At 37.7% G+C, this 17,165-nt stretch overlaps 1 pseudogene across 1 annotated transcript; it reads left to right on the forward strand.

Moving 5' to 3' along the window:
* Nucleotides 1–12,607: 12,607 nt before the first annotated feature.
* Nucleotides 12,608–13,530, forward strand: LOC306639848 (olfactory receptor 2D3-like; annotated as a pseudogene). Its single transcript has one exon. The product of its transcript is annotated as an olfactory receptor 2D3-like (transcript).
* The last annotated feature ends 3,635 nt before the right edge of the window (nucleotides 13,531–17,165 follow it).

Genomic DNA, 17,165 nt, shown 5'->3' on the forward strand with positions numbered 1-17,165 from the left:
TTTTTATTTGGCTTATTGTTTCCTTCATTTCAAGGATTTCCATTTGTTTTTTTTTTTTTTTTTTTGGAGAATCTCTATCTTTTTGTTGAAATGATCTTTTGCTTCCTGCAGGTGCTCTTTCAGCTTATTGGTATTATCATTCATTGCCTGCATTTGCTCTCTTATCTCATCCTTTGCTTCACGAATCATCTTAATCGTGTATAATCTGAAGTCCTTTTCTGACATTTCTTCTAACATACTGTCATTAGATTCTATTAATATAGTAGCAACCTCTGAGTGCCCACAGAGTTGAACATGGGAAATGAATCCCAGGAAAACAATTTTTTTAGGTGACTCTGTCCAAACATGGTGCCTTGGAACTTTCTTCTCAAAGAGTCTTTCAAATGAGGTCACATTTTTTAAAATCCATGAGCCTGTGATGGGGTCGATTTTGTTAATTATTGAGGTATGCAGGATGTGTGCTTCCTGTTGTCTAGGTGCAAAGTACTTGGCTTATTTTTAATGGTACTAATATCTTTAGCAACCACAAGCTCTTGGGCCCCCAATATTCATGCTTCTTCTCTGGACAAATTGCAAGTGTTTCCAATCTTCCTGCTCTGCTTTTGGCTCTTAATTGTTGCTGTAAGTTTGGCTAAAAGACTGGCCCATTCCTTAACCTGAATGCTGTGCTGCATTAAAATTTCCTTCTTCAGAGATTAATTATCCTTAAACTTGGCTCCACTCCAAGTATCAGGGCATGGACAAAATGTAGATTGGCCTATTAAAAGTCACTGTAGATCATCATTGTATTTCTTTTTCCTGCATCTCTAAACCTTTCCAAACCCCTCCCACAAACTAACTCCAGAGGCGTCTGAATGACATCTTCAAGTATCACTATAGAAATGACCCTGCACTTTCATCCAAATTTATGTGTTAGTCAGGTTTCTGAAATAATCAACTGAAAGAAAGAAGGTGAATTTTGACTCATAGCTTCAGAGGTTTCAGTCAATGATCATTTGGCTACATTGTTTCTGGGCCTAGGGTGAGGCAGAACATCTTGGTGGGGAGCATAGTGGTACAGCAAATTTTCTTATCTCATTGCAGGACAGAAACACACGAGAGAGAGAGAGAGAGAGAGAGAGAGAGAAAGAGAGAGAGAGAAAGAGAGAGAGAGAGAGAGAAAGAGAGCTAATATAACTTTCAAGGGCACACCCATAATTACTTTACAAGGAATTTTTAACCACTGTTGCCCAGTGTCTTTAAAAGACATCCAACATTGCTGAATTGAAGGCCAGTCAATGACTCTCCCAATTAGGAGGGTTTTTTTTTTTGTTTTTTGTCCCCCCCAACCCCACCAGTTGATGTGTTTCTTTTATTTCTTCAGACTGAACTTCAATAGTTCTCTGTTCTGCTTTGTAGACCATCCTTGGCACTTATTCCAATCCCCATAGTTTTCCACCTTAACAAGGAAACTATTTATTCTAGTACTATACCTCAAGACCTCTGTTGGTTGCCTAAATTTGACTTCATGATTCTTCATCCTTGTGTTTTCTCTCTTGGCCACAGTCTTTTCTTATGCCTTCATTGTCTCTACCATCCTGCACATACCCTCAGCCACCAGGCAGCGGAAGGCCTTCCCCACCTGTGCATCTCACCTTACAAGTGGTGGTCATCTCGTGCACGTAAGTGATCTTCATGGCTGTCTGATCTCAGTCCATTCCTTTGGTTAATTCTAACAAATTGATTTTAGCCACATATGCAGCCTTCATTGCCATGACTGCTTAAGGAACAAGAAGGTCAAAGATGCCATTAGAGAAACCATTGCTAGTGGCTGAGCTCTTACCTTGAGAGATTCTCTTTGCTGAAGAGACTCAGACCTTCCACCTTTTATCATTTACTCTAACCACAAAATCACCTTCATTAGAGGAGAATCTATGATTATAAACACACTGACTTAGAACCATAATTTAAGGTTATGAAATCAGAGATAAAAGAAAATTCTTCTTTATATCAGATCTTTATTAAATGCTTCCTTTTATAAAGCAGTAGTAGATCAAGTGGTCAAAACTCAGATATGTATTAATAAAGTAATTATAATTTTAGTGTTTATGCAGAACATATTAAGAAATAATCAGTTACTATTCACTTTTATATTTCTGTAGTGAGGTTATTTCATTTTAACTTTTTATTTTAAAAGTCCCTATCGTAGGAGGGGTTCACAAAGAGAAGTTTTGCTGTATACAACATCATGGATCTGGCCTGCTGATTGCTTTGAAGGGGGTTGGAGATTGGATCCTTTTATAATCAACTGAGTTTATTGATATCTCATTTTGATTATTTTTAAAATGTAGGAACTTGAGTGGGAGAACATCTTTTCCACATGCACTTCAGATATAGCACTTATCTCCAAAATTTATAAAGAACTTACAAAACTTTACACCAAAAATACAAAGAACCCAATCAATAAATGAGCCAAGGAACTGGACAGACATTTTACAGAAGAAGATATACAGGCAATTAATAAATATATGAAAAAGTGTTCAATATCTCTAGTAATTAGAGAAATGCAAATTAAAATAAGTCTAAGAGTTCATCTTACTCCAATTAGAATGGCTATTATCAAGAACACAAATGATAATAGATATTGGAGTGGATATGGGGAAAAAGACACACTTTTACATTGCTAGTAGAGTTGCAAATTGGTGCAGTCACTCTAGAAAGCAGTGACAAGAATCCTCAAAAAACTTGGAATGGACTCACCTTTTGACCCAGATATCCCACTCCTCGGATTATACCCAAAGGACTTAAAATTAGCATACTATACTAAGGCAGTCACATTAATGTTTATAGCAGCTCAATTCACAATAGCTAGATTGTGGAACCAACCCAGATGCCCTTCAACAGATGAATGGATAAAGAAACTGTGGTATATATACACAATGGAATATTATTCAACCATAGGAAGAATAATATAGCATTTGCACAGAAATGGATGGAATTGGAGAATATCATGCTAAGTGAAATAAGCCAATCCCAAAAAACTAAAAGTCGAATGTTTTCCCTGATAAGTGGATGATGATATATAAAAGGGGTGGGGGAGTAAGAGAAGAATGGAGGAACTTTAGATTGTGCAGAGGGAAATGAGAAGAAGGAGGGGGCATGAAAAATGGTGGAATGAGTCAGACATCATTACCCTATATACATGTATGATTATACAAATGCTGTGAATCTACATTGTATACAACCATAAAAACAAAATGATGTACCCCATTTGTGTACAATGAATCAAAATGCAGTCTGTAAAAATTTTAAAAAATAATTTAAAAAATTTAGGAACTTGAGAGATAAATTTCCTTCAGACTCTAATAGAAACACTATAAAACACTATAAATAAAAGTGTGTGTGTGTGTGAGAGAGTTAGAAATGGAGAGAGAGTTCATGTTTTAATTTCCTTCTTTGTTGGAACTTTTGCATATAGTATTTTGGATAAAATAGAAGACAGACTGCAGGGAAAATAGTTGGTGTTCATTAAAACCCATTCCTCTTCAGGTAAAGGAAGCATCAGCATCGTCCAGATCAAATGATTTGCTTAGATGCCTCTTGGCCTGGATAGGAACAGTTTTCCCAGGTTCCCCAGAATATCCACCTTCTAATTTTTTTTTTTTTATTTTGAAAAGGTGAATGCAAGATCCTATTAAGTATTAAAACTTCAATTTGGCTGTTACAAAATAGTAAAAGAGAGATTCTGTCTGACTCAACAGAAATATTGGATGAGTGAATTAGTAAAATATAGTCTGCTAAGAGTAGAAGGATGATAATTTCAACACTTTGGAAAATATACTTTATGTTTTAATTAGGCCATTGATTTATGCACTATCTATGCTTTAATTAATTTATTTTATCCTTACATTTCCTTCCGATTTTGCATTTGGTTTTATGTAATGCCAGATGGGATTGCTTAATTTTACTTTTATATAGCGTAAGATGCATTACAAACTATGATAATATCCAATTATTATAAATCTGTTAGTTTCTCCTGGTTTTCCTTACTTTTAGCTCAAAACTAGTGTTTTCCTAAAGATAAAGTACCATTTTTCTTTAGTCAAAATATAGTCTTATCGAGCCATGATCCACACAGGGCCCTGATAAGTAATCTAAGATGGTTTGTCTTAAATTGTATAATTTTTACCCTAACCTTAGAATATTCCAATCTTTTGGTCAAAAAAGAGAAAATTTTTGTAACATGTATTTCTGCCTGAAAATCTTATTAATCACTAATTAACAATTACTGCTATTTTGAAAAAATTTTTTTTATCAGTCTCACAACAAAAAATGATAAGTAGTTGAGGTAATAAGTTACTTAGACTATTTTAGTCATTCTGCAATGTATACATATATCAAAACATCACATTGTATCCCATAAATATATACAATTATTATTTATTAATGAGAAATCCTTTTTTAACCTTAGTTCAATAGCCCTGGAGGCATTTGTAAGAACAACTATGTTCTATACTTGGAAACAAACATTCTTTTTCTGGTCTAGGTCATCTGACTTTTTTTACTTTTGGATTTCTGGGACTGAATCCAGGATGCTGTTGTTCAATTGGCATCAAGTCATAGTTATACTGATGATTCAGTTCTGAATATCTGCTGTGCATATATTTAACAATAAGGTATTGTGCACTTAAAAATGTGTTGAGGGTGGATTTTACGCAAAGTGTTCTTAATACACACACACACACACACACACACACACGGTACACAAGACAACTTTTGGAGGTAATGAATGTGTTTATTACCTTGACTATGGCATTGGTAACACAAGTACATAAATATGCCACATTCATAAAATTTTTATGCATTACATATGATTTTTGCATACCAATTATTTCCATAAAATTGGAAAAAAGGAAGAAAAGAAAGGTTCATATATTACTCTTATATTTTTGTTATATATGTTCTCTGTGTCCTTATGTATTTTATATTTACTTGATAAACTGAATGTCCAGGTGTCATGGTTTGATTGTGAGGTGTCCTCCCAAAAGCTTCTGGGTAAATGCAGGAAATGTTCAGAGGAAATGTGATTGACTTGGGAGAGCTGTGACCTAATCATCCCACCCTGGTTGAAGTGATTGGGTGGTAACTGTAGGCAGGTGGGGTGTGGCTAGAGGAGGTGGGATCCTGGCGTGTGGCCTGGCAGGGCATCTTCCCTCTTGCCTCTTTCTCTCTTACCTCTCTCCTTCCTGACCCTGCCATGAGCAGAGCAGCTTTCCTCCACTGGCCTTTTCTCCCAGGATGTGCTGCCTCACCTTGGACCTAGAGTAATGACCTTGGCAATCTATGAACTGGGATATCTGATACTGTGAGCATCAAATAAATTTTCCCTCCTTTAAATAAGTTCTTTCAGGTATTTTGGTCAGTGACTAAAAGCTACATAAAATACCAAGGGAATCAAATTACTGCCTCTGTAACAGTGAATATTTTGGTCTCCTTTTACTGTTTTGGGTTTACCTTGGATACTTTTTACTTTAATGTTTTAGATATTTTAAAGTGTTTGATATACATAAAATAGAGAACATAGTAGCACTGACAATGTTCATGGTTTAGATTTTTCCCATTCAAGATTAAAAACTGTAAACAATTACATTTTGTAATTTTTTGCATATTTAATATTGTACTCCAGATATAAGTAAGCTACTTTATTTAAATGAGAAGAGTGCATTCAAGAAGGAAAGATGAAATTACCTATAATTAATTTAAGAAAAGAAAATGGTAGCTAAAGGCAATGGTTATCCTGCACATCCTTCAGTCAGTGAACCAGCAAATCAAGAAGCAAATAGATAAAATAAAAATGATAAACAAAGTGTAAAAAAGGGTAGCAAGAAGTTTCACAGGCGACTAAATTGGTTAAAAATTGTCTTTAGGTAAATTTTCCTTTTCACTGCAGAAAACTTTCAGATATATAAGGACAAATTTTAAAATCATCTTCTATTAAAACTATTAAAATATTGACTTTGGATAAATACATTCACAGTCAGGCTTTTGATCCTATTGTGAATTGAACTGTGCCTGCCACTCCCCCTAAAAAAGATATAGTGAGACCCTTTAGTATTTCATAATGCAACATATGGAAATAGGTTCTTTAATAAAAGTAGTTAAAATGAAGTAAATTGTGTTGGTCCTAACCCAATATGACTGGTGTCCTCATTTAAAAAAGTGAATTTGCAAACAGAGATGGACATGCATTGCTGATTTTTCCTAGAATGAGTTCAGCTTTCTTCAATTAAACAACAATAACATGAAAAAACACCCAGTTACAGTGGTACATGCCTGTAATTCCAGGTACCAGAGAGGCAAAGGCAGATGAATCACACGTTTGAGGCCAAAGTCTAGTGAAGCCCTGTCTCAAAATAAAAAAAATTAAAAAATTAAAAAAATTTTTTAAAAAAAGGACTGCAGTTGTAGCTCAGTGGTAGAGCACTTTTCTGGCATGTGTGGGGCACTGGGTGTGACCCTCAGTACCACATTAAAAAAAAAGTTATTGTGTCCACCTACAACTAAAAAAAAAAAAAAAACCTGGAGATATAGCTCAGTAGTAAAGTGCACCCAGGTTCAATCCCAAGTAATGGAACAAAAAAAGAAAAGAAATAAATAATTCTTTTCCAGTAAACCTATTTTTATTCACATTTTTAATGTTCAGGATTTGGTTAATCTAATCTGTCATTATTCTTGAGTCAAGATAAAGAAATCCTTTCATGACCTGTTGGCCTGATCATAACAAGGTTAACTTCCCCTGTAGAAACTCACCCAGGACCAGGGTCATACGTTGGGAAGTGTACAGGATGAGGTAAGAGCGACTGCCTTAGGAGTACACCAAGATTAGAGTGCAGGTGATTTCAGTTCTGTTTGACCTTAGCCATGTAAGCACGAGGGCACATAATGACCGAGGCAGGGAGCAGGTCTTGGTCAGCAAGCTTCCCTTTATTCAGCTATGGGGTCAATCGGACAAACAGCTGATGTGGCTCATTTTCAGGGGTAAAAAGGCTGCTGACCATGAGGTTTGGGGCTTTATATACAACCTTAGAGCCAGGCCTGGGGGGAGTTAGTAACTTTTGATGGGCCCTTTTGGTGTGCAGGGTACAGGGGACAGGGCCAGGTCTTTGGAGGAGTTTTGGTGGCAGGATCATTTAGGGTAGAGCGAAAAGACAGGTAGATAATCATACCTTTCAAGACTAGTCACTAGCTTCTTTAAATTTTTTTCTTTCATACTCATTCAATTTAACAGACAAGTTATCAAATCCTATACATGCTGTATAAATATCTAATAATAACCAAAGAGTTAAGTACTTAGAATTAAAATACTCTTGATGATAAGATGTATCAATTATGAGTTATAAATAATTATTTCACTGATTGTCTTAATAAAGGTAGTTGGGCAAAGTTTAGTAATATATATGATAAAGGATTATAAAAAGTTTCGTATAAATAGATATAAATGTTGATGTAAAGAACACAACATTGAGCAATTTCAATATAGCATATCTAGCCAGGCATGGTTCTGCTTGCCTGTAATTCCAGCAGCTTGGGAGGTTGAGGCAGGAGGATGGTGAGTTCAAAGCCAGCCTCAGCAACCAAGAGAGGCCCTAAGAAACAAGGTGAGATTCTATCTCAAAAAAAAAAAAAAAAAAAAAAAGGACTGGAGATGTGGTCCAGTGGTTCAATTTTTGGTAACAACCAAGCAATAAAAAACATACAAAAAAATCAATATAGTATACCCTAGAAAAATATGGATCTATTCCTACATCTAGAAAATGACTCAAGTATTTGAACTTTACAGAAATTTTCTTAGACGTGTTTTAAAATACTAGCTAAAGTTACTTAATCATGGCCATGAAATCCTCAAATAAACAATAATTTAAGCCTATTTTACTAGAAAAGTACTGGGAAAGGGTGCAAATTTTCATTTCTCTGACAGTTTAAGTTTAAGGATGCCAAGATGCCCCCCTCATATACTTTATACTCTCAATTCTGCTGCCAATCAGAGAGAAGGTGTAGGTGATTTCTTCTGTCCCTCTGATGCTCAGAGAATACAAGACTTTTCCACTGTTTAGGGAGGAGTTAGAAATAAAAGGAGATTTGCAGAATCCAATTTAGGATCACAAATAAACAAAACAAAATGTCCCAAGGTATCTCATTGTGTGAAGAGGTAATAAAGTGAGTATTCCCAAGAGAACCCCAGGGACTCTCTTGTTTATATCACCTCTCAGGACCTCATTCTTTAAACAGTTTCTCTTAGAAAAATATTCATAAGTGATGAATCTTCAGAAAGAGAAATTAGGAAAACTACCCCATTCACAATAGCCTCGAAAAAAATAAAATACTTGGGAATCAATCTCACAAAAGAGGTGAAAGACCTCTACAATGAGAACTATACAACACTAAAGAAAGAAATTAAAGAACACCTTAGAAGATGGAAAGATCTTCCATGTTCTTGGATAGGAAGAATTAATATTGTCAAAATGGCCATACTACCTAAAGTGCTATACAAATTCAATGCAATTCCAATTAAAATCCCAATGACGTACCTTACAGAAATAGAGCAAGCAATTATGAAATTCATCTGGAAGAATAAGAAACCCAGAATAGCTAAAGCAATCCTTAGCAGGAAGAGTGAAACAGGGGGTATTGCAATACCAGATCTTCAACTCTACTACAAAGCAATAGTAACAAAAACGGCATGGTATTGGTACCAAAATAGACAGGGAGATCAATGGTACAGAATAGAGGACACAGACACAAACCCAAATAAATACAATTTTCTCATACTACACAAAGGTGCCAAAAATATGCAATGGAGAAAAGATAGCCTCTTCAACAAATGGTGCTGGGAGAATTGGAAATCCATATGCAACAGAATGAAACTAAACCCATATCTCTCACCATGCACGAAACTAAACTCAAAATGGATTAAGGACCTCGGAATCAGACCAGAGACCCTGCAGATTATAGAAGAAAAAGTAGGTCCAAATCTTCACCTTGTTGGTCTAGGATCAGACTTCCTTAACAGGACTCCCATAGCACAAGAAATAAAAGCTAGAATCAACCACTGGGATAGATTCAAACTAAAAAGCTTTCTCTCAGCAAAGGAAACTATCAGCAATGCGAAGAAAGAGCCTACAGAGTGGGAGAATATCTTTGCCAATCATACTTCAGATAGAGCACTAATCTCCAGAATCTATAAAGAACTCAAAAAACTTTACTCCAAGAATTCAAATAATCCAGTCGACAAATGGGCTAAGGAAATGAACAGACACTTCACAGAAGAAGATCTACAAGCAATCAACAAACATATGGAAAAATGTTCAACATCTCTAGTAATAAGAGAAATGCAAATCAAAACCACCCTAAGATTCCATCTCACCCCAATTAGAATGGCCATTATCAAGAATACGAGCAACAACAGGTGTTGGCGAGGATGTGGGGAGAAAGGTACACTCATACATTGCTGGTGGGGCTGCAAATTAGTGCAGCCACTCTGGAAAGCAGTGTGGACATTCCTTAGAAAACTTGGAATGGACCCTCCATTTGACCCAGCTATCCCACTCCTTGGCCTATACCCAAAGGACTTAAAATCAGCATACTACAGAGATACAGCCACATCAATGTTCATAGCTGCTCAATTCACAATAGCCAGACTGTGGAACCAACCTAGATGCCCTTCAATTGATGAGTGGATAAAGAAGCTGTGGTATATATATACAATGGAATATTACTCAGCCATAAAGAATGATAAAATTATGGCATTTGCAGGCAAATGGATGAAATTGGAGAATATCATGCTAAGTGAGATAAGCCAGTCTCAAAAAGCCAAAGGACGAATGATATCGCTAATAAGTGGAGGATGACACATAATGGGGGGGAGGGAAGGGTTAGTGTTAGGGTTAGAGTTAGGGTTAGGGAGGGGGGCAAGTATGGAGGAAGGAAGTACTGTATAGAGGGTAAAGAGGGGTGGGAGGGGTGGAGGGAAGGGATAAAATAACAGAATGAATCAAACAACATTACTCTATATAAATTTATGATTACACAAATGGTATGCCTTTACGCCATGTACAAACAGAGAAACATGTATCCCATTTGTTTACAATAAAAAAAAAAATAGGAAAAAAAAAAAGAAAAAAAAAAAAGAAAAATATTCAGCTCACTGTTGGTGCTTGAAAAATGACTGTTTTCTTCTGGCAAGAACACAGCAAGAGTTTGGAATAGAAACCACTGCAAAATCCGTTTTGTGCTCAGCAGTCAGGTTGGATGTCCCTGAGACTGTTAACTGTGCATCTACAACTTAGATCTCTGGATCTCTACTGTATTTAATGTGAGATCCCCTCATCCCTAGTTCCTCTGCTCTAGAACAAACTCACCCCAGGCTCCAGGGAAGGAGGAAGATGTTGAAGTGACCAGGAGGAAGATTTTGAAAGAAGATTCTCAAAAACCAGAAATCTTGGGTATATCTTGAGAGTAGGCTAAATCTTCATTTTTACAGCCCATAGTCTATGTGGGAGAGGAAACTTTTCTTTTTACAAATTTCTCTAGAATCCTCAACCCTAGACATCTTGCTACTGGGCTCTTCATGATGGGGTCAGTTTAAGTCCTAAGTCCTAAGAAAACAAAAGAGTCATTTCCTCAAACTAGCTACGGCTCTCCACAATTTCCCTATTCTCTGACCTTTCAGTCCTTTCAACATTGGTGTTCTCTTCCTTTTTCCCCTTTCTTGTACCCTCTCCTTGATGTGACTCACCAAACTCGTAGGGCTCTGCCTCAGATGTAAGGGAGCTTCCTGACACTGGTCGCAGTTGTCTGGGCGGTGGGAGGGAGCCAGAGCTTGACGAGCACTCCTGGGAGCATGAGGGGACTTACGCACCAGCACCAGAGTCCTCCCAGCATCAGTACACTCTCTCTGGGGTTAGACTGAGAAGTAGAAAAGACTTGCAAACTTGGGGTCTCTTCCTATTTTCACTTAGGACTGCCAGTGTTGCCCTCTCATCTATGTAAGCATCCCAGGGGATGTTACCTTGTGATTTTCCTTATCACAGGATCTCTTCGTTCCAAGGAGACCACCTAGCTGGACCAGCATCTGCTCTTCTAATTTCCTGCAGTGCTTTAGATGGAATTAACCGTGCTTAGGAATAAGAGGAAATATGTGTGTGACTTTGCCTGCATGTGGAGGAGGAATCCATTCATGCCCTCAAAGCCAAGGACCTCTGGTAAGTTAGGCTAGACTGAATTCAGATTCAATGGAGATGAAAATTCTTTAATAGAAGTTTGCTACAATGTGGCCTTGAAATCAAGTCATCCTTGGCAGCCCAATGAGGCAGTGGTCCATCAAAATGATTCTGTTCATACTTACCCCGTACTTCCAGCTAGACATAGGGTCTTATGTGTGAGTGGGGGGAAACATATGTTTAAAGTCTTGGACTTTTCTCTATGTTAAGATGATTCTGCCTTAAGAAAGGCCTGACTTTCTGCTATAATCAACTTCATCCTAAAAGGCAAATCTAGAACTAGTACTTCAATCTTTCCCAGAGATCTCACTATACCTCTGAGACCCAGTCATCTGTTACTTTCTCTAATTCTTTCCATGATTTGCTTACCCAGTAGCTAGGATCCAGTCATATATTCTCTATTCCACATGTACAGCAAAATACAGACTTTGAATAGTCTGACTGACTTCAGAGCATAAGACCAGTGCCTGATTTCCTACCAATGCACCCAACCAGCTGAATGGACATTCTGAATGAAACTGCAGCATCAATGATGACACACACTGTTACATCACGTAAGACATTACAAGTATGCAGACAGTTGTTGTGGTTGCATTTGTTCTACCTAAAGGTCTCCACAGTGTGTGGTGCTGCCTATGGTTAGCCACCTCTTTATGGTTTTGACTGCACAACAGAGGACCCTTCCTGCCTCACCCTTGAGAACCACCAGCACAGTCAAGGATCATGTCTCTGATCAAATGAAGAATTTAGGAAAGGACGAGGACTGTGGATTATAGCACAACAAAAACTTATCTTCATTGCCTTTGTTTGTTGTTGTTGTTTTGCTTGAAAAGTTGATAGATAATCCAGTGGAAAGAAAATGTAAAAGCTGATTTTTGAAATCTGCTATGTGATGAAATTAAATTCTGTGCTATAATCAGTAAACTAAAAAGTAAACTATAACTGGGACTTTCTATTAGAGGGTCAATTCCTTTTTTTTTTTTTTTTCCAAATCTATATGATACATACTTTTTCTTTGGCTCAGATGAATAGCATGTAATTTTCCAAGAAGATATTTCTCAGTATTATCCACACAATTGTTGAATCGTGGCTGTGATTCCTACTACTCTCCCAGCAAGGATTACTAAGAAGGCATAATGCTGGTGTAACTGTATCTACCAAGCAAAGGGCTCCAAGTGAAATATAGGAATGAGAAATTAGAAAATCGCGTCTTATATATTTACAGGAATTTTAAAAATCAAGTGCATTTATTCTTTCAATGAGAGCCTCACTTACTGGATTTGGTACTCCACCATGATCAATGTTTGATTATTCTATATATGCTAATCTGTAGACAGGCATGCATGTCAATGGGCAGAGAAAACAAAATTTATCTGACTGAATTCATCCTGCTGGGCCTTTCTCCAGATCATCAGACCCAGATCCTGCTGTTTGTGGTGTTTCTCCTCATCTACCTGCTAACCGTGCTTGGGAACCTGCTCATCATACCCCTAATTCACGTTGACTCTCGGCTTCATACACCAATGTACTTCTTCCTCAAAAATCTGTCACTTACTGATCTCTGTTTCTCTACAACAATTGTTCCGAAGATGCTATCCCATTTCCTGGTTACAAGAAAGACCATTTCATTTACTGGGTGCTCAACTCAAATGTTCTTCTTTCTAGTAATGGGGTGCACTGAAAGTTCACTTCTAGCAGTGATGTCCTATGACCGCTATGTGGCAGTCTGCAAGCCCCTGCACTACTCCACCATCATGACTCAGAGGGTTTGTGTTTTGCTAGTCATAGGGTCCTGGGTTAGTGGGGTATTTGTGTCTTTAGTAGATACCACTTTTACTCTATGTCTCCCATACCAAGGGCCAAATATGATTAATCATTATTTTTGTGAGCCTCCTGCGCTTTTGAAGCTGGCTTCAGAAGAAACCTACAAAGCTGAGATGGTTATCTTTGCAATGGGTGTGGTAATCCTCCTAGGTCCTGCCTCTCTCATTCTTTTCTCCTACTGCAATCTTATCTCCACTGTGATCCAAATACAGTCAGGGGAAGGGAGGCTTAAGGTCTTCTCTACCTGTGGTTCCCATTTTATTGTTGTTATCTTCTTCTATGGGTCAACCATATTTACTTACATGCAGCCAAATTCAAAGAAAATGAATGAGGGGGTAAGGTGATCTCAGTGTTCTACTCAGTCATTACTTCCATGATGAACCCATTCATTTATAGCCTAAGGAACAAGGATGTGAAGGAGGCATTAAAGAAGGTACTTAGAAGATAGAACCTATTTGAGGCAGTGATCCTTCTATTGGTGTATAATCAGGGGTATGAAGACATTAGAAAGTTCAACAGTTTCAACAGCTGTTATTCTGAATGATCTCTAATCTGAGACAGTACCCAAGGCATACAGGTCCCCTTCACGTCTATGAATGTTTCCAGGTTTATCTACTGAAGTCTTGCTAAACCTTTATTTTCTTTGACCAGAGTTCATTTGCATGGTGACAGTTTATTGACTACTATATTGAAAGTATTTAAAACTAACAAACAAGGTTTGCAGTTATGTGGCCTTATTGGTGCACCAATCCATTTTCATACAGGGATATTTCCTTTGGCTGTAAGCTGTACAGCTACTTGCTAAACTCATCTCATGCCAGTATTACCCATAGCCAAGCATGGATCTTGAAATTCCAGAAGATTTGTAAGACTAGATACTCCAATTTTTTGTGAGAAAATGTCAATGGTTTTTGTTCCAAGAAATTCTTATAGTAGGATCATTTAAAAAATCTGTAGAGGTCCAAACTAGTGTTATACGTAATTCAACCACAATTGGAGAGAACTGGTGATGTAGATATCAAGGTCCAGCAACAGACTTTAATCTCACACAATGTCTCCCTTTAGAGATAATTGCTGACGTGAAGAACCAGAATTGAGAAACAAACTTCCTGTACCAGAACTTTCATGTGAAAAAAACCCTAAGACACCAGTACTCCACAGCTTCTCTTCCCCCAGACATGGTCTCCTCTCCTCTTTTCCTTGGATTTTGCCACTATCCATTAAGATATCTGTGGGAAGTGGAACCGAATTGTTGACATCTCAGGGGAAATATTGGAGTTGGTTTTGTGTGATGAGTTGTCCCTTTAGATTTTTCTAAACATTGCTATAATCCTGTCAGGGCAGAAGCACTACTAACACCTGCAGCTACTCACTGTCCCTGCTTTAGAAGAAAATCCAGTTGTCTCATTTACCAGACTCAACTGAATGCCTAACTATAGGCACGAAGTGGAATGGACCCAATATTTCTTTGGTATGCAGGAATCCTACCAATTCCCATCCTGGTTGCAGGGCCTGTGAGTCATGTAAACGTAGCAGTGGACACACCCATGCTAGCCATTTCCCCATGGTTCTCCATCTCTCCTGGTGAAAGGCTCATGGCACAAGCATCCCCTTAGTTGTCCTTCCTTTCCCAGGTTCACAAATATGACACTGACTTCTCCTACCTTTCTGCCATGGAGAAGGACTCCCTTTGTGGGGAAGATTCCCTTTGTGGGGAAGATTCCCTTTGTTAGTGGAGAGGAGTGCTGCTCATCTTGGCAAATCCTCCTTTCACAAGTGGAAAGGTAAAGAAGCACTTCATTCTTTTCCCGGAGGTAGTGTACACTTGGAGTTCACCTCTCACTTTGTGAAGTTTTCTTAACAAATGTACAAACAGCAATTAGAGTAAAGGGTGACATGGGGCAGAGAAACAAGAAAGTCCTGATGAAATCGAAGTTTGCCACACTAACTTCTGGCTGCTCCGTTTCACTGCCTCTGGCTTGCCCTTAATATACAATGCTGTTCATTCTCTGTGTTGAATGTATTGCGTGCAGAATGGGAGATCAAATGTGCAATGATGGATTCACCATGCCCCCATTTTGTGTAGTATTTTTAGATAACATGAACTAACATGATCCTATACAAAGAAATATGCACTTGGTGAATTCAGCATCCTGCTGTCATCAGGCACTGAACCATTTCTAAATGTTGGGTAAACAAGAAAGTTCAACCAAAGAACTTAAAAAACATAGATCTATCAGCCCAAAGTCTATTAATATAATTAAATTATAAATTAATATATATTATTGATATTTCTTTATTTTTTATTAGAATATTACAGTTTGACATAGTAGTTGGGTTTATCCTGACAAAATCACACCTGCATGGAATTCAATTTCAGATCATATCCCCAGCCTTCTCCCTTTGTATTAAAGCAGCATTTTAGATCAATAGATAGATTATAACAAAATATAGTTGACAAATCAAATATGGCATGAGAAAAAATTAATCAGAATTGAGTACTTGTGTCATTACAGTGTAAGAAAGGACACACAGAAAAAAAACTGTTGAAATAATTCAATTTCATTGTTTATCTGAAATAATTCTTAAGCATTCAAACCCACCTATCTGTTAACTTTCCTATTGCTAGAAACAATTTGGTGCACTTCAGCCCTCAGTATTCTGCCCTCTCCTTTATTAAAAGAAACCAGGAGTGTCTAAAGATTGGTAAAAATAAATATCACAACAAGGAAAACTCAAGATGTTTGTCTGTTTTTAAGAAATAATAACTCAGCTCCAGATTCTGGGATCACTATTCTGTGGGCAGGTGGGAAGTGACAAACAGAGGCAGCCAAGTTTATTCCACAGGATCGAGGAAAAGCCTTTCTTCTTCCAGGGCTGGTGGCTTCTAGTGGGTTGTAGGGGTCTTTGGCTGTGGCAGCATTGACTCCAATCTCTGCCATTGCCTTCACATGACCTTCCTTCCATGTCTCTCTTCCTCTAATTTTATAAAGATACTTTTCATTGGATTGGGGACCCACCCCTATCCAGGATGATGCTATCTCAGATCACCTTATTACAAGTGGAAAGACCTTATTCCAAGGAGGTCACATTCAGAGTTTCCATGTGGATATATATTTCTGGTTGACACAGTTCAACCCTTCAGAATAGTGATAGAATTCCTGACAAGGTGACTGATTTGCTTTGTGTTCCATAGAAAGGCACCCTTGATGTGTCTTGAAAAATCACTTTGAGGGTTGTGTGAAGAATACATGGTAAAATGACAATCTTGGAAGAAAGAAAATCCATCAGGGAGCTAGACCTCTAGCCCAGGTAAGAGATGAGGGTCAGAGCCAGGGTTGTGGCAATAGTGAGGCAAAGGAGATGACAAGACAGGTGAATAGAAAAAAGGTGAAAAAATAGAAGATTGAAGTACCCTTGCAAGTCTGGCCAATGAAATCTGCAGTTGATGGGGAAGAAGTAAAGGTGAGGAATTGGATGAGGAGCTCAAGAATTATCTTTGGATTTGTTTATATGGGCTCGTGTTGTGTGCTGACTCTGCTCTCACAACATTCTTCTTTATTTCAGTAGCTACAGAAAAGCCCTCATTGAAACAGTAAGGACATCTGGGACTGTACCATGTACCTCTAGTGTGTTTTTCCCCTAGTAGTAGAATGCAATTGGAACATTTTGAGTTTGAATACAAAGGTTTTGAATCCTCTCATACCTCTTAGTTTGGAGGATATCATCCACATGATGAAGAATATATAATTGGTCCTTTTTATCCAGACTTTCTGCAACCAATTATTCAATCTTCTACTAAATATGGTAATCGTGTCTTGGGCATTTTGAGTAATCTGGAGATGATTTTAAATACATAGAGGGATGCTTATAGCTTATATGTAAATGCTACTCTATTTTATATATGGGACCTGAATATCCAAGGATTTTGGTATCTGCAGGAGTCCTGAAATGAATGCCCTAGACATACTGAGGGAAGACTGAACGCATATTTGGCTGACTTTTCAGCATCATCATTATTGAAAACAGTACTTTAAAATTCAAAGACCTGAAACCCCAGAGGGCCTTAGGGTGGTTAAAGGA

The sequence above is a fragment of the Sciurus vulgaris genome (genome assembly GCF_902686455.1).
Source record: "Sciurus vulgaris genome assembly, chromosome: 11".
Lineage (NCBI taxonomy): Eukaryota > Metazoa > Chordata > Mammalia > Rodentia > Sciuridae > Sciurus > Sciurus vulgaris.